The sequence below is a fragment of the Macrotis lagotis genome, chromosome 6 (assembly GCF_037893015.1).
Source record: "Macrotis lagotis isolate mMagLag1 chromosome 6, bilby.v1.9.chrom.fasta, whole genome shotgun sequence".
In the NCBI taxonomy this organism is placed as follows: domain Eukaryota; kingdom Metazoa; phylum Chordata; class Mammalia; order Peramelemorphia; family Peramelidae; genus Macrotis; species Macrotis lagotis.
Window position 1 is genome coordinate 127865329 of NC_133663.1, and position 19708 is coordinate 127885036.

At 35.3% G+C, this 19708-nt stretch overlaps 1 long non-coding RNA gene across 1 annotated transcript in view; it reads right to left on the reverse strand.

Annotated features, from left to right (window-relative positions):
• Positions 1 to 4706: 4706 nt before the first annotated feature.
• Positions 4707 to 19708, reverse strand: part of LOC141491823 (uncharacterized) — a 58434-nt gene continuing 43432 nt past the window's right edge. Inside the window, exon 3 of the long non-coding RNA XR_012469782.1 lies at positions 4707 to 4781. This is a non-coding gene — a long non-coding RNA (uncharacterized LOC141491823). The remainder of the gene's footprint in view (positions 4782 to 19708) is intronic.

The following is a 19708-nucleotide window of genomic DNA, read 5'->3' on the forward strand; positions in this document are numbered from 1 at the left end:
AGATACAAAGAACTAAAAGAAACATAAACAAGAGAAGGAAGCATATAAAGGGACTCTTCTTAAGTCAGTAAATAATCAACATAATCCTCCCTTTCAAATGGGTTCCACTTTTCTACAGTCTTCCTCAACAGTCAAAACTACAGTGTAGCTTGTTTCTCCTCTATAGGAAGTTGATCTTGAAATAGTGGCTAGCAGATCAACATCATGATATTCTGGTGAATCCTTTTTTCTCACAAGAGCCTACAAAGTTTCTCCAGACTCTCATACTACACTATTGTGTTCCTCCATGTCATAGCTTAAGTTCTCAAATAGTCTTCCAGCTACAGAGTCTAAGGGGGAAACCTATTCTTTTTCCAAGAAGCTTGTTCCTCAGCAAAGTCTCCGTCTTTAGATAAAGACTAGATAGCCAAATTTTTAAACTTGAGTTTAATGAAGAGGTCATCCTCAAATTATCATTCTTCTAAGAATCTTTACTTGGATAAAGTTAAATTTCCCTTAGATAAAGTTAAATTCCTAAATCATGTTGTCTGAAAGAAATAATTATTAATAACTGATGATTCGGGGAGATACAGAGATCCCTCTGTTTCCTAAAGTTCATATTTTAAAAGTCCACTTTCTTGAAGGACATTGCTAATAATGAGATTAAACCAACTTTCCTGTTCAGACTCTACTCAAGGTAAAAATTTTTTTAATAGATTGTCCAATCCTAGGGGTAACTTAGAAATAGATGATATAAATGAAGTTCAGATCCAGTCCTTCATTGAAATATTCATTCTTTTAATAATAGTTAACCAATCAAGGTTGATTTCTACCCTGGGAAACACCCACTCTTCAAAGATTATGCAAACTATGAACCCAGTGCCATGATTGTCTGTGGTCTAAGAGAAATGGCCAAATGACCAGATATTACATTTCTTGAATCCTCTTAATCATCAGATGACCCCAAAATTTCTCTCTTTAAATAGGAAAGAATTAGGAATCATATCACCCATAAACTTCTTCCAACTTTATATGGAGTTGTCTTTTATCTTTTTAACAAGGATCCACTATCCACAGTCTGTAGGGGAGACTCTTTCAAAAGTTCCAGACAGAGGCTCATCACTTAGCAAGCTTATCAAATTAATGAGGTGATTCCTCTTATTAATTCATTATACCTCACAAAATAAGTGATACACTACAATTTAAGAACACAAAATCACAAGTTCCATTATCACACCTATTGAGAACAAATCACATTGAAAAATTTGTCTAATTTCAATCTCTACCTAGAAGGCTCATTTTCTATTTATCTTCTTTGCACTGTTTTAAGAGATGTTGTAAATGAGCTTGTACATGATTAGCCCTTGGATGTCATGTCTCTGCCCTTAACAAGGAGATTAAGAATTGGCTAAGAATTTTTCTAGACTCCTTTTTTGGTGCTCATTGTAGGAACATTCATGCCTCAGTTAAGTTTTTCTAAGAAATGATGGAAGCTAAGATCGATGTCCTTGCTTATGTCCACAACCCATTTTCTGCATTAGCAAATCATTTAATTATGCCAGTTTGGAGCTTCTCTAGTCTTATTGTCCTCTTTTATTTCAGCCTTGTCATTTGACCATTAACTCTAACCAGTTGTTGACTCAACTGTCAACAGACAGCTGATTGATTCAAAAATGGCTTCCCCGTGAATATCACTAATCATTTCTGGAATGGTATGATATAATTTATTTCATTTTTTTATTAGTAGCTCATTGCTTGCCAAATCCAACACCTTCTAGTTCTTTGTCTTGAAGAGAGTTTAAGTATGAAGTTTCTAAATAGTTCATAAACTTTTGGTTTCTTCTATTATCTGGTCTTAAACCATATTCTTGAACAAAGTTCACCATTTCCTTGATATCTACTTTGCCAAATATGTCATCCATTTTGAAAAAGAACAGAATGTCTTTGGATAGAGACATTCTTCATAAACTTTCTTCATAAAATTTCTTCATTGCTTAATCATCTATATTTTGTATATCAGCTATAATTGTGGGTCAAGGGAAAGAAATCTGTACCTGAAACTTGAACTAGGTTTGGAATCTGGTTCTGACTGTGCAACTTGGTAATCACTTGAGCACTTTGTGCCTTAGTTTAATCATCTAACATAACCAAGAATGATAATATTTGCATTAAAGAGGCAGTATGTCTTAATGGACAGTGACCCAACCTAGGGATCAGAAGCACCTATGCTCAAGTCCTATCTCTAATTGTATCCAGGGAAAATTTTTATATGAACCAAAATTATAAACCAGAGCAAATGCCAACTTAAGGGAGTTTCCTCATCAAGGGACTTCCTATATTAGTGAAATCAAATGTCTGGCCCAAAACTAAAAATCTGCATTTTTCATTTCAGAGTCACTCTAAAGAAAATATTTCATAAAGCTTTTAATATGTGAGATATTCTTAATGATGTTTTCTGTTTGTTTATATTCCTTGTGAGGCAAATGTTTCTCAGGAGATGTGCGCATGCGCATGTGTGTGTGTGTGTGTGTGTTTGTGTATACGTGTGTGCACACCAGATGACATAACTAGGTGCTATTATTATGCTGCCTTTAGAAAAGTAAGCTTGACCATCCCTGCATTTTGACCCAGCTGGAGTATTGAACAACTTTCCTACTAGAATGGGGCAGGAACTCAAGGTTACTGAGTAACTCACGGTTTGCTGGGTTGGAAAAACTGAAGAGGAATCTAATAGAAATTACTGCAACATCAACATCTTAGACCATATATCACAACAATTACAAAATAGTTGTGGCTTTAATAAAAAAAGTTATTCCATAAAAATACAAAGAGAAACAGATGACATATAGCTTTGGTATGAATTGAATTCTTAACTAAAGAAGGGATAGAGGTAATTCTAGAAGCAAAATAGATTACTTTGATAACAGTTTTTACCTAAACAAAATTGATCTAAGATAAAAAGGAAAACAGTTTACTGAGCAAATATCACTGATAAATGCTTGATAACAAAGATATTTATGGAACTAACAGAAAGGTATAAGACCAAAAGCCATTTCTTAAAGGTAAGTGAGTTAAAGGATATAAACAAATGTTTCTCAAAAGAAAATTTGACAACTATTTGAAATCAGAAGGAATGAATATTTCAAATCGTCAATAATAAGAGAAATACACATCAAAACAATTCTGAGGTTTCCTCTCGCATCCAATGAAGTAGCAATGACAAAAAAATAGTAATGATCAATAGTGGAGGGATGTGAAAAGAGAGACACAATGATTCATTGTTGGTACAGGTACAAATTGTCTTAACATTCTGGAAAGCAATTTGGAATTTTACAAAGTGAATAACTAATGTCCATAACCTTTGACTCAAAGATTATACTGCTAAGTAAATACCCCCAAGTCAATAACACAAAGAAAAGTCTCATATATACTAAACTACTAGAAACATTTTTATGGTAGCAAAAAAAACTGGAAACTAAGCAAATATCTATTGATTGGGGAATAGCTAAATAAATTATAGTACATGAATTGAATGGGATATTAGTGTGATATATAAGAAATGATTAATACAGAAATTCTTAATTGGGGGTCTAGGGATAGGTTTCAAGGCATTTGTGAACCTTGAAGAAAAAAAATTACATCTTCATTTTCCCTACCCTCTAGCTGAAATTTAGCAGATCAGATCCTTCAATTATTTAAAAATGTTATTCTCACCTTTTTTTTGACACGGAAAAGTTTAAGAATCCCTTGGTTAATGGAAATAATGTAGAGACTAACAGACTACCTTCTGTGGGGGTGGGGGTAGGGAAGCAAGATTAGGGGAAAAATTGTAAAATTCAAAATAAATAAAATCTTTCTTTTATTAAAAAAAAATAATCCCTTGATTGATGTGATGAACATAGAAAAGCATAGAAAAACATAAAAATTGATGCAAACAGCCCAGGCAAAAATATACAATAAAGATAACAACATAAATGGAAAGAGCAACACAAAGTTGTAAAATTATGATAACCAAGTTTGACTTCAGAGAAAAGGTAAGAAAATGTTCTTACTCCTGTTTCTTTCTGGGGCTGTGGATCTTGGGTGTTGAACATTGTACATATACTCTGTCAACATTTTGGATATATGGTCTAGTTTGTGAAATTTTTTCTTCCTCTTCTCAAAAATTCTTTACTGTAAAGATGGCTCTTAGGAAAGGGGTGCCAATGGGAAATATAAGTGACATAAAAACAAAGGCTATCAATAATGATTTTTAAAATCAAGCAATTGTGAGGTCTCTTGCCATCATTTTACATAACTTCATCTTTATTTCTCCTAATAATCATATTTGTTCTTTCCTTCCTGTTAGATATGGTCACTTGATAGGTAATTTCTATAACTGCAATTTGAAGCTTCTTTAACTCTTTAATTCGAAATCTATTTAAAGTGGATCTTTACTCCGTTTACCTCACATCAGACAAGCTGCAGAGGAAAAACAAAAGCAGCCCAAGTAGCCCATGCCTCCCATGTGTGTCTATCAATATCTCCCTGGAGGTGACTGCCGCTGCTCACTCCTTCACTCCCTGTTACATGTGATAGAAGTAGTCTTCTTCCAGACTCCTTTCTTTGCTCCCACACACACACACACATGCATATCTCACACACACACACACACACACACACACACACACACACACTCACTACAGGATCAAACAGGAACTAGAAACATAAATATTCACCATTTCTTACCCTCCTCCACTGGTCTCATGAACTTTTCTTGCTTTTTTGTCCTCAAAGGGGCCTTCAGTGTATTAAAATTGAATCTAGAAAGGGACACAATACAACCAATGTGGTTTGACTAGTACAGAAAACAGTGGGACCATATTCTTCCTTTACCTGAGCACTCTGTGTCTATGCTTATATAACTTATAGTCACATAAATTTTTTGGCTATCATATCTCATGGTTGGGTCCCATTGAGAAGTATCACTACTGACATAGTTGCTTGATTACTGATACCAGTAAAGATCTACTCTTGATAAAATTGTGTAATATCTGAGACCTTCTCTCACATGGTGCTTTTTCTGAAGCATTGCTGGTGGGCATTTTTTTTTCCTATTTGCCATCTCAAAAAGTCCTAACTAAGAACTTTATTTACCTGGGGCAAAAGTAGTTGGGGTGGTAAGGGTATGTGTGAGACACAGGGGTTCAAGGAATGGCAACAGAAGAGAGGAGTGTCTATGGGTGAAGTCATTATGGAATAGAAGGTATAGCTTGTCTCCCACCTTCTCAGGGGCTGATAGGTATAGCAGCCCCTGGGAGATGAGTCCCACCATCATAGGGATGATCCAGACAATGTTGCACCATAAGGTGATTGAGGACATCACAGGGATGCAAGGAGAAAAATGTTCCAAGAAGGAAAATTATGCTGTCCAGATGTCAGTAGACTGGGAAAAAAGTTCCTTTCATCTTGCTCTGTTTCTTACCCTCTTATCCTATAAACCCTCGCAGACAAATTAGTGCAAAAAGCACCCACCCAGAAAATTTGAATTCTGGCTCTGGACCACCTAATTATTAGTAAGATGACCACTGGAAAATCAATTAATATCCTTGAGCCTTAATCTGTAAATTAGGGATTATAATACTTGCCCTGCCTACCTCAAGTCATGTCAATAAGTTTCTATTAAACATCTACTAAGTCTTGGACACTGTGCTAAAATACTGGAGAAACAGAGAAAGGCAAAACAAAAAACAAACAAACCTCACAAGATTTTGTGAGAATCCATTTATATAATGTTAATAAAGTTTTAAAACTATAAAGAGAACCCTACAAGTATAAAGTATAAACATCCCTGAAGTTACTAATAGTTGTAAAGGGGTTAAGGTGTTCTCCATTCCACAGATATTTGCATCCTAATGAGCTATTCTTGAAAACTAGAAGTTAAAGTCTCAAAACAAAGGAATCTTTCTCTAATGATGCCTTTCAGATACTACAAGGCAGGTAAGAATTTTAGGGAGGAAGGTATGAGTATTCTGAGTATCCCTCAAATTACAACAAATTAAATCTCCTACTCAGACTAGGAAAAAAGCTGATGCTACCCAGAATTTCTTTTCACCAAATCTTGCCTCTACTTAGATTAATTATCTTTCAGACAAACCAATACATAATGGAGATAAAAAAATTTGTTTTAACACAAATTATCCTTTGTCAATCTTCCAACCTTCCCTACTGCTCTGACTCTGATGTCTTCTTTAGGAATTGTCAATAGTCCTTCTGTTCATAGATCACCCCAGTGTTACCCAAACCGTCAAAAGCCAGGATAGGCAGACTTATCCTTGTCACAAAAAAAAAGTCATACAGAGTGATATGACCTAAATCTGTAAAGGAAACTGGATACAAAAGATTTGGGTAGAAAAGGATAAGATACTTTTAAAAAATTTTCCCTTCAGCATTATCTTACTATATAGCCCTTACTCCAGAGGAGAGAGTGAGGCTTGTGACTTTATGCAGCACTGCCTCACTTAAATCCAATTTATTTGCAAGATTTATCACCTTCCTGATGTCAAGGTCCTCTTCAGGAAGGAAGAACAAACTGTAACAACATCTATGTTAGCCCAGAACTATTCACCTGGGGTTCAATAAGCATTAAGTTATTTCATTCTTTTTCTGTGTAATCACTTAGTCCCATAACAATTATTTATTAAGCATCTACCTTGAGCCGGTAAAGACAGCTTAATGGATAGAGTGCTGGGTCTGGAATCAGAAGACATGAGTTCAAATGTGGCCTCAGACACTCACTAATTGTGTGACCCTAGGTTTATGGAACCACTTAACTTTTGTTTTTTTTTCCTTCACTGGAGAAGGAAATGGCAAACCACTCCAGTATCTTTGCCATGAAAACCCCAAATGAGGTCATGAAGAGTTAGATACAACTGAATAACAACAAAAACACGAGCAAGTCAATGTACTAAATGGCACAAAAAGGAAAGAGTCATCAAGTTTACATTCTAATAAAGGAAGTAACAAATACACATATATAGGGCATAAATTCCATTGAAGACTCCCTAAAAACTTCATGTGGAAGATACTTGAGCTTATACTTGATCTTAAAAGAAGTTCAGTCATTTTTTGGTCATGTCTGACTCTTCATGACCCCATTTTCGGGTTTTTGGCAAAAATACTGGGGCAAATTTGCCCCTTCTTTCTCCAAGACATTTTATAGATGAGGAAATTCACTGTAGTTAGTTAAATAGCTGAGGCAGGATTTAGACCTAGGAAGATGTCTTGCTGATTTGTAGGTCCAGAACTCTACCCACTTAACTGCTTTTCATAAAAGAAGAGATACTCCATGAGACAAAGGAGTGCATTCTAGTAAGAGAGGTAACCAGTAGAAGGTTCAGAGATGAGGCTGACATGAACAGAGAGAAGGTTTGGCAAGATCACAGAATGTAGGAGGGAAATGATGATGTCCAGTGAAGTTAAGAAGGGTATGATCAGGTAATAAAAGGTTTCAAAAGCTAAACAGGAATTTATATTTGATCCTAGGGAAGTCACTAGAGTTAATTGAATAGGGGAGTGACATGTCAGATCTGAACTTAAGGAAAATGATTTTGGCAAATTGTGGAAGGTGGATAAGGGACTTGAAGTAGGGTGACTGCTGGAGAGACTGTTGAAATGATCAAGGTGAGAGGTGGTAAGGGACTGAGCTATATGAGTGAGAGAAGGGATTAGAGAAATGTAAATGTAGGAATGGACAGAATTGGCAACTGATTGGACATGTGGAAGGAGGGAGAGCAAGGAGGCCAGGAAAATCCAGGTTACTGCACTGTTCTCAGTTGGGGGTGCATAGAGAAAAATACACAAACATTCTGTAGATCGTCCCCTACTTAATACTCTAACATAACAAAGGATTCTATTATTTTTACAATTTTATTCCATGAGTAAGTACCCTAGCAAAGGACAAATACAGAGTATGCACTCCTACAGTGATACGAAGCCTGAAACTCTCCTTCAAAGAGTTTTTCACTCCATATCTCCTTTTCATGGTTAGTTTTCACTGCTTTCCCCATCCTAGCTTCTTTCTCATTCCCCTTCTCTTTGAATTTCTGACTTGTTTTTGCTATTTCCTTTCTGTCTCTTCCCTACAGAGATTGTTTTCTTTTCCTTTGGCCTTTGCTGTTTGCTTTCTTCCCCTTCCTGACTTTCCAATCCTACATCTCCTACTGCACTAACTGAGGCAGCAAACAGTCACAGCTGGGGATAAAAAAGCAGAGTAGGAAGGGGCAGAGTGAAAGGCAAAAGATTAGCTTGATGAGTCCTCCTTGCAAGAGAGATTGTTAATTTTAATTTACAACACAGAAGCCTAGGAGAGAAGTGATGTGGTCACAGAGGAAAAAAAAAATTTAATTGGTGAAATTGCTATGGCCCAAGAGAATTCTATTTCTCTTGGATTTAAAAAAAAACTGGATTGTTTGGAATCTCAGCTCCCCTCATCCTTCTCTTGCCTCTGAAAATTATATCAGGACCTAGAATGCCTGCTTTAGCCATCCTTCCAGCTTGATCCTTCCAGAGCTGCCATCTCTTCTTGGAAGAAGATTGCCCCAACTGGCAATCATGGTGGTATAATTAGAGGGTGAAAGAGAGATAGAAAGACAGATAAAGAGAAACAGAGAGAGACCAAGTTACTTAGCCTCTCAGTGACCTAGACAGCCACAGACAAAGTTAGGTGCCCAGGTGCCACAGGGGTTAGAGCACCAGGTATGGAGTCAGTAAGATCTAAATTCAAATGTAATCTCAGATATGTCCTAGCTCTAGGATCCTGGATAAGTCAACCTCTGTTTGTCTTGGTTTCCTCATCTATCTAATCAGGACAGTAATAGCATCAATCTCCCAGGGCTGTTGTAAAATGCTTAGCACAGGCCCTAATACATTTTAACATCACTTAAGAGGTAGCTATTATTATAAATTAGAAAGAAGGTTCAATTTAAATGGTTGTGGTACATCACTTATACTTATGAATTCTATAGGGCTAATTCCTTTCCCTAAGTTTAACTTTAATAGATTTCAGCCCAATATTCTAACTTATAATGATGCTAAACCTCTCAGCTATGTTCACCAGTATATTTTACAAGAGGGCCACCTTTGCTTTTATCCAAGTCATTGATAAAAATACTAAGAAAGCACAGAGCCAAGAACATAGCCCTGAGTCATTCCACTAGCAATATCCTACTAAAATACAACCATTTCTACTAAATCCGCCTAAATTGTACTATCAGCTAGTCTACATCTATCCAACTGAATCACCAAAAAAACATGAGAAATTTGATCAGATGGATTTGGAACTGCCAAGCTTTCAAGTAATAGTGCCTTAGATTTCTACACATTCCTTAATACCTTCAATATAGTGAACCTCCAAGAAATATTCACTGATTTAATTTGAATATTATTGGATTATGGGCAGAAAATTTTTATTATATAAAAGTTTTCTTTTTATATTATTGAATTGGTTTATGAACTGTATTTTATTTAGTTATATATTAATTGACATGGTTTTTTTCCCTGAAAGAGTAGTGACATGACTTCCTGCCCCACTCATAGATGATAATAAAAAAGGGTGCAGTTACTTGCAAATAGTAGGTATTGAATAAATGAAAGAATATCCCTACTATCTAATGTAGTATTTCATTTTGTTAGGTGCTTTTAAAATGTTTGTTGAATTGAATTGAGTCAACAACATCCTTATTTTATCTCTACTGACTCTATCACCATCACCACTACCACTACCATCGTCATCATCATCACCATTGTCATCATCTGTCTCCAATTTTAAACTCTTAGTAGGTAGGAGCCAATTCTAACTCACATCAGCCAAGACAGAACTCAGCACTACATTCAGGTTGATAGCAATTATTCTTTCAAGAAATGTTTCAAACAATTGCCAAGTTTTTGAGATGCATAAAATACAACAGAGAATCTCAGTCCTACAGACTCAGAATTAAACTGCCTTCTTTATATGTTACAACCCTTTAGGGATCTTGTCGATATTTCACAAGTAGCTAGCTTTATAGCATCCTCCTCCAAGGAGCTTAAAGGCAATTGTCCTTCTCCCTTAACAACTGGAGATGCTTCCTTAAAGAAGGTTAGTGATGTGTCCAAGGTTACAAATATAATCACAAGTTTAAGATGGCTGGCAACAGAATCAGAATATGGTTATGATTCAACAGACACAATGAGAAGGGGAAAAAGCAATCAATAGAAATGCAGCAAGTGGTCTTGTCAGTTGGGCATTTAAGGATAAGAATCACTTCATACCCAGGACTACTCCAATAATAAAGAAAGCCCTGGATCTGGAGTCAGTGAATCCTGAGTTCAAATCCTAACTGTGTGACTCTGGGCAAGTCTTTTAACCATTTTCAACCTCAGTGCCCTTATTTGTAAATATATAATAATAATTCCTACAGGAATTTTTTTCTACTCTCCCAGGAGTTTCCCTCTGTAGATTACTTCCAAGAATTTATCCTGTATATATATATACATATATATAAACATATATAGTTGTTTGAATATATTTTCCTTCATAAGAGACAACTGTTAGCACTTTACAGCAGGGACTATCTTTTCCTTCATTTATCTATTTGTTTGTTTGTTTTGGAGGAGGGGGCTATCACTAACACTTAGCAGTATCTGGAATATATTGGGTGTTTAATAAATGTTTGTTGAATAACTGACTGGTTGGGTGGTTAACTCTAGAAAAAGCCAGTGAAATTCACGTCAAACAATGTTATCTCATAAATAACATGGCGTAGTCAAAAGCTCAATGGAACTTAGAGCCAGAAAAGAAGCATCCTATTCCTAGTATTGATTAGCTGTGTATCCATGAGCAAATAAGAAAACTCTCCATGTCTCTATTTCCTTATCTTGTAAAATGAGGATCCTAACATCCATAGCAACCTATCTCAGAGTTGTCATATGGAAAGCATTTAGTATATTTTAAATGTCAATTATTGCTATTGTCTTTCCCCTTAATATAACCCAAGTTTCCTCAGATATAGAATAGAAGCAATATTTGTGTTATCTATTGTATTTCCAGGTTATTGTAAAGAAGACACTTTTCAATGATTTTAGAAAAATGTGAAAAGACTTGCCAAAATAACAAATGAGCAAAACTAAGAAAACATTGTATACGATAACAATAATACTGTTTTAAGAATTACTTAGAATGAATGAGTTGCTTTGTTTATTATAAATACCCAAATCAATCATAGAGGTCATATGAAGAAAGATATTAGAACTGATAACTAGAAGTATGTATAGAATAACTTTATATATATATATATAAATTATATATATACACACTTATTTGTGTCTCATGTAGCCATCTCTAGGGCAGGATGGGGAAGGGAAGGAAAAAAAGAAATTGACATGATAATTTTGTTGTTTATTTGAAAGAAGTAGCAAGCTGTGTACTGTAGATTTAGTTTTGTAGGCAGTCTTCTTTTTTTATTGTATTATGTTATGAAAATGCTTGTTTTATTCCATAAATTAAAAATAAATTTAATTTGAAAAAAAGAAGATATTTTTTGGTACTTTAAAATATAAATATAAATTTTGATTAAACTCTCAGTCCATCTTTCCCACTCTGGTTTCACTTGCTTCCATAACCAATCTTGACCCTCTCTTTAATGATTTATAAGCCACCATCTTACAATCCCTCATGTCCCCAAACCAAGACTTTCCATCATAAGTAAGTCATTCATCTCTTTGATACTACATTTCCTAACTTGTAAAAAAATGTTATGTATGTTATAAAATGTTACATGAATGTGAACCAAGAATAATAACAAAAGTCAAATATCTAACAAGATAGAACCTGGTGGCTAAAAACTATCTTTCATAAATCATAAACAGATGATAAAATCACATGCTTCAAATATAGATCTCAAAATATCCTAACAAATTCAACAAATAAATGTTCCAGAAACTGGAGCATCACCACAGAAAGAACTGTTATTCATAAATACTTGGACATACCATAAAAAGATAAGAACAGCATTTTAATTGTTGTCACCAAATAGTCATGATTCTCAAGCTAAGAGAAATTAAATCTTTTCAAAACATAGAGATCTATCAAAAGAAATCAAAACCACATGGGAGTAAGATGAAATGCACATGATACCTGTGGTCCTACTTGCTAATGGAGTTGTCTCAAAGATGCCTTCAGTAAGTCTACAAAGGATGGACTTTTAACCCAATATCTTATTCAGTCACAGAAAGCCAATATTTTATCTCTTGTCTACAGTATATAAAAGAATGATGGCAGGAAAGCAGCTTATTCCAGGACCACAGCTAACCTTGAAGACTAGAGTAATTTAAAAGAAAACATTAAAAGTCTTAAGAACCCTGCTTTATGCAGATTATAAACTCAGTAAGAGCAAGAAATATTTCTATACTTTGAGGTCCTGGAAGGGATGTCAGAAAACACATTCCCTCACTTTTACAGGTGAGAAAGTTGTCCAAGGACACAAGTAGATTACATCTGAGTTTCATCAGTTTTCCAATTCTTCAATGAATGTCTTGTAAGTGGTAGGTGCTTAATGTAGAAACTCATACATAAATAAATGATTCCTTCATAATGTTTAGTCTCTCTAATTTTGCTTAAAATATATTACTTTGCATAATGACACACACCCAATCTATTTTTTAATTCTTTGTTTCATTTCAAAAGAACTTGACTCACTGGAATTTTGTTCCAAACAGCAACATTCTTATGACCAAAAAAAATGGTTTTCTTTCTATTTGTTTGTTTTTTTAAGGAAGTGACTATCTTAAAGCTTATTTTTAACTAAGAGATCTGACATGTAGGGAAAGACTAACTTGGAAGAACTGAAATAACCTTGAAAAAGTCACTTAAGTTGTCTGAACCCTGGTTTCCTCAGCTGTAAAAATGAAAAGAATGAACTAGATAATTTCTAATGTCTCTTCCAGTTCGAAATTCTTTTATTGTATGTCCTTATTAACTAAACTTAGGAGTTAAAAAAAAAAACTTTGAAAGGAAAACTACTTTAGGACTGTATGAATTGTGAGTCCACCAACATAAAGATATTAGGGTGTATTTTGCCAAGTTCAGTACATTCCTTTGCTATGAAAATGGCTACAAGTTTTAATCTGCAGGAGCAGTTAGATGGTGCAGTGAATAAATCACTGGATCTGGAACCAAGAAGACCAGAGTCCAAATCTGGCCACAGACTCTCAATAACTGTGTGACCTGGGCAAGTCATTAATGCTTAATTGCCTCCAAAATAAAGATTTTAAAATTAAAAAAAAAGATTTTTAAATAGCAAGTTATAATTTGCAATGATATTTCTTCAATTTCTGTTTTTTTAAGGCAAAACTTTTTTTTTCTTAAAGCATTACATTCTGGGTTTTTAAATATAGTGAAAAAGCTTTCTTACAAATGTGAGATATAAACTGAGAAATCAATATGCTTTCAAATCCAGAAGACTTCAACATTCAAGAAAGATCTCCCAAAACCAGAGGCATTTAACTTTCCAAGCAGGTGAAAAAATACGACGGTGAGGGCCTGGCTGACAGCTTTCATCCCATTCTCCATTCATGTCCTGTGTATCTGTTATATATATATATATGAATATATTTTTTCATTGAGAGACTCAAATTTGGCTTGCCGGTTGTCATAAAATATGTAAAAGACGATGTGTGTAATTATGGGCCACAGAGGTACGCTTATCTCCATGGAAAGTATAGAGCTGTCAAGGCAAGAAAGGAACATAGTCTCTTTTTTGTCCTCCTTATAGTATCTCTTCAGAAAGTGATTATCTCACTACCTACTTTGGATGAGTAGTAGAATTGTGCATTTGTGTTTAAAGTGCATTCATTAACCATTGGCTGGTAAATCTTTGGAAGACTCAGAAGGCTCCTTAAAAATAAAAGACAGCTGAAAATAAAAACAATGGCTATTTGGTATGGTTCATCTTGTTTAGAATTTAACAAAAGCCCTTTATCTGAGAGCTTCCAAGAACCTTTTTTAGATATAGCTCACATTTTAAACAGACAAAACTATGTTTATGGCATTGTATATATGGGGAGACTGAGATTTTACTGAGTTTAGAGCTTCACGGACCAGGAATAGAATCAAAAGTTTACTGTTAGTTCACAACTCCATCTATAATTCAGAAAGCTTTTCCTAACCCACTCCAGCTGTTAGTGTCTTCCTTTCCAAAAACACCCTGTATTTACATCATATATCAGAGATTTTCAAAAATTGTGTTGATATTTGCATTTAACTGAGTTTCTTTGTAATTCAATTTATTTTTATGCATTTAAAAATTTGATCATGAGTGCAGAAGGGTTTGTGACACAAAAAAAAAAAAAAGATTAAGAAACCCTGTTCTTATATTTAAACATGATCTCTATTTCTTTGGAATGCAAGTTCCATGAGGGGAGGAAGTTTTGCTTCTGTCTGTGCTTTCTGTCCCCAATGTTTGGCAAAATATCTAGACTGTAATAAGTTCTTAATAAATGGCAGTTGACTGATTAATTAATGCTCTTCCCCATTAAAACATTAGCTCCTTGAGAATAGGGATAGGGTCCCACTTCTGGATTCAGTCTTCCCAAGCAAGCATTGGAGGGGTGGGAGATAAGGATTACAAAGGAGACAAGTACTCCACCAAGATCTCCAAGTACTCTGTTTATTCACCAAAACACCAGTATCTTAAATACCTTTCCAGTCTCTAATCCACTCCCACTCCCATGGCACTTTGCAGAACAAGGCTCTGATGTTCAAAGACACCAGGTGAAGATAATTTACAATGCTTCCATACAAACCGTTCCCAACAATAGGGCATCCACAACACTTAGCACATTCACTAAAACATAATAGGGACTTAACAAATGCTTGCTAATTGATTGATTATCCAAAGTGGGAAATTAATAAGAAGCTCTCAAGCTAGAACCAATCTTAGTCATCTCTACATCTTAGAATTACTAGCATCCTTTGAAGCTTAGTTCAAGTATGCTCTTCTAAAAGAAGCCATCCCTGAATAGTGCCTTTAGCCAAAGATTATTTTATATTTATGTATTTTGTATGTTTTCTCTCTTAATAAAATGGAAATTTCTTGAGAACAGAGACCATTTCCTTTTTTAACTTTGTATTTCCAGCACAAAATGGAGTTCCTAGAATGTAATATGTTAATATAATAATATAATATAAATAATCATACCATTAATATAATATACATTTATTATAATAATAAATACTTGTCAACTGATTGGTTATTGTGGCAGTTTGACATTAGAGTAAGGAAAAATCTAGATTTAAATTCTGTCTCAAATACCCTTATTAGTTGAATAACCCTGGTCAAATCCACTTCATTCACAGAGACTCATTGAGGGTCATAATAATGCCTAAACTCTCAGGACTAATGTGAGGGATTAAATGTAAAGTACTTTACAAAGATTAAAGTAATCTCTAAATGTGAATCACTTTCATTGTTGTTTTCTGTTGTTATTGTTGTCCAACACCTTCATTTTAAGGAACAAGAAATTAAAGGTCAGAGAGGTGTATTAAATTGTCCAAGATCATACAATTTATATAGAGAGCTAGTTCCTCTGATTTCCTCACAATTTTGGCAAGTATAATAGATTAAAACCCAAATGTAATGAGTTAACTCCGATTCACTGTGATACATAAAATATTGATGTAATCATTCCTTCAAATATCCTCCAAATAGGCAACATGGATCTAGAATTCACAGATCATGTTCTGAATCTCATTCACTTATCCAACACACACACACACTTTCCAAGTACCTGCAATGTGCATAACACAGTTATGGGCACTAAGGGAGTGTAACTTAATCTCCTCCATATGCTTAAATTGAATATCCACTTTCCAGTATATTCCTCCTGCAGATGAAGCCCTCTATGTATTTAGGGAAGCTCAACAAACAGAAGATCCTGCCTTCTGTCAAAAATGTATCCGGAAAAGGACGTTTGCAAAAGATTTTCAGCACCTGTTTCTCATCAAGTTAATAATCTTCTTCCTTCATGGATTGTTTCTTAGGGGAATTCTATTCCTTTCAGGAAAAAAAAAATTGATAGGAGTATCAAAAAATAGAAGCTTATCCAAATTTTTGGATGAAGTCTTTCATTTGCTCCACCTCCTTTTCTCTTGTTCATCTTTCTTCAAAATGTTAACACAAGTAATTACATATGTACACTCTTATAGTTACCACTGGGACTTTGTAGGCTCCATGATTGGAATAGAACAAGACACAGCTGTGCTTTTTGTCCAAAAGAGAAAAAATTAATACTCTAACAGAAAAGGTAGGAGGGAGTTGTACAGGAAAGAAGGACAGACAAGGAAGATCACAAAGGTCTAATACCTAAATGGAAATCTAGAGACGGCGGGAGGGGGGGGGGGGGGAAGCACAGTAGAAAAAGTTAGGTGAGACTTAAAGGAAAAAAAGAAAAAGAAAACTACTGGCCTCTTGGCCAGACAGAGGATATGAATAATGCTTTCCTAAGACAGAACAAACCCAAGAGTTCCCTAAACCAATGAAATCACAGGTCCAGTCCCCATTCCTATTTTTATATTTACTAAAGTAAGGTATGATGGTATAGCCACTGAAAAATCTCCTTCTATGAAAAACAGCATTACCTTTCTTTGTTAACTTTTTGGTTTCAGAAAGAAGAAAGGAAATGCTGAAATAACCATTTTCTATGTGAACACCACACTTTTGAAAGGGCTGTTAGGTAGTACAGTAGATGGAGATCTAGGTCTGGAGTCTGAAAGATCGGTGTTCAAATCCTGCCTTGGACGTTAGCTGTGCAAGTCATTTTGTCTACCTTTGCATGTGTCAAATGGAGATAATAGTACCCACTTTCCAATCCCCAGCTCCCAGGGTTGTTAAGATCAAGTGAGATAATAATCATAAAATGCTTAGCACAGTGACTAGCTATTATTTTTGTTGTTATTGAAAAAATAGAGGCAGCAAGGTGGTCTGTATATAGAGGTCTGAGTTCAAATCTAACCTCATATATTTACTATCTGTTTACCTCAGTTTTGTCAATGGTAAAAATAGTGATTAAGCCAGCAAGTGGCACAGTGAATAGAGTACCAGGTCTGGAGTCTTGAAAACTCATCTCTCTGAGATCAAATCTGGTCTCAGACACTTAGTAGTGTGATGCTGGGCAAGTTACTTAACCTGATTTGCATCACTTTTCTCATCTGTAAAATGAGCCAAGTAGGAAATGGCAAATGATTCTAATATCTTTGCCAAGAAAATCCCAAATTGGGTCACAGAGCAACTGACTCAACTAGAATGACTAAACGAAAATAAGAATAATAACAGTATCTCCCTTACAGGATTGTTGTGAGGATCTAATGAGATTTTATAGAAGGCAGTATCTAGATGTTGTTCCCTTCCCCTGATAATCTGGACACTCTATGGAAATAGGCAATGAGAATGTTAAGTAACTATAAGTCCATGATATATGAGAATTATTTGAAGGAACTAGAAATATTTAGTCTGGGGAAGAGAAGACTTGGATGAGACTTGTTAGCCATCTTTATGAATTGACTCATAGAATCACTGAGTATTAGAAGTTCAAAGGAACCTTATTGTTGCTTAGTTATATACAACTCTATGTGCCTCCATTTGGGGTTTTCTCAGCAAAGATACTAGAGTGTTTGCCATTTCCTTCTCCAACTCATTTTACAGATGAGGAAACTGAGGCAAACAGGATTCAATGACTTGCCAGGGTCACACATCTAGTAAGTATCTAAGGACAAATTTGAATTCATGTCTTCCTGACTCTATCCACTGTGCCATTTAGCTGCCCTCAAGGGGACCTTGGAGATCACATATTCCAGTCCTATATTTTACAGATGAGGAACGTGAGGCAGAGATTTTTCAGTGACTTAATCATGATCACAGTTTCTGTTGAGACAGAATTGAGAATAAACTCTTCTATCTTCATGTCCAGTTTTCTGTCCCCTAGTCTCTCTGAGACTAAGTTCTAACAAGGACCTTAATCTCATCTAAGTTCATTACAGCCTTCTCATTCATTCTTCTCTCTTCTCTACTCCCACTTGCTCGAGGATCCCAGAAACATAGTGTATGCTCTCTGGCACTTGACCTTATTTTAGTAGGATTTAATAGTCTTGTCCTACAATCCTCTTTATCTGACATTCTTACACATACCCGCCCTACAGCTCCTATATCATATTTACCTCAGGAATGACAGTTCTGCCAAAGGAGTGTGCTGCGGGAATGCATCCTCTTCATTAATAGAGTTATTACTATTCATAGATAATGGATGCCTTTAGCAAGGTCTTGAGATAATAGGGAACAGATGTTAATGTGGACACTCTCAAAGGCAAAGTTTGAGGTAGGCTGATTTGAGGTCCATGTAATCATTTAACAAACCATTTTATAGTAACATTCCATAAGCTCCAGGATTGTGTGTTAAGTTCTAACTGATTAGAATTTTGGAACCTGGAATGTTGGAGTTTGAAGAGACCTCAGAGGTCATTTAATTAGCCCCATTTTTACAGATAATGCAATGGAGTCACAGAGATGGAAATTGAACCATAGGATGGAATAAAGGGAAGATTGTGCTGGGCTCCAATTAATGGCCCAAGATAATTAAGCTCTATGCATACAATTAGGGGATACAGAGATGTTGACTGTGCAGATATAATGCAGCTTTTTGCTGTCTCTCACATGTCTATATTCATCCTTATAACAGTCTTCAGACTACCTCACAAAGAGATTTTAATAAGTTGCTGAGTGAATCACCAAGTCATTGTATTATATTTTATAGATGTTCAATTAGAATTTCATTCCATTCTTAGGGAAGCGAATGATGACCAAGATTTCAAGCTAGAGATAGAGACTTGATCTGTAATTTTATTAGTATAGAAAACTCCTTCAACCAATTCAGGTTAGCACCTTGCCTGCAGCTTACAGAGGATTACTTAGAGCACTAAAAAGTAAACGATTCACTTGCATCACACAGCCAGTCAGAGGTAGGACTTGAATCCAACTCTTCTAAGTTCCAAGATCAGTTCTCTACCCATTAGGCAACACTGTTCCTCCATATAAAAATAATCTTAGCATAAAAATGATGTAATCATCCACTTTGACCTTGGATGTGCTGCCTTGGGATTCTGCTGCAAAGACAGCAGCAGCAGCAAATTAGTCACTTGAAATATCCCTGCTCTGTTTCTGATGAAGGGTTGATGATTAGTCAACAAATATTAATCAGAGGTTTTACTTTAGTTTGCCTCTCAAATAGTTGTAGAACGATAGCTGAGATTCAACAACAACAAATTTGTCGATGGGAAGGTGGCACTAGATCCAAAATAACTTCCTTCTGGAACCAAGAGATAATAGATCTTGTTTTTCAAATTTCAAGCCAAGGAAGCTCTTAGCTGGATTAATGGAAAGCTCGTCTCTGGCCATCCAGGACCTTATCACAGCCAAACCAACTAACAACACCCTAACCTCTGCCAGAAATTAAACAAGGAAATGTGGGTGATTTCTATGCTACAGGGAAAGCCAAAACTCTAGTCATGAGTAAGACTAGTAGCTTTTAGATATACATGTAACCAAAACTGATATTTAGAAGAAATCTGAAGCAAATCTAGTCCTAAAGGGACTAGAGTAAAATGAGTAAAGTCGTCTTGTAGATAGATACTTAGCCTGGGTCCAAGTTGAATGATAATGGA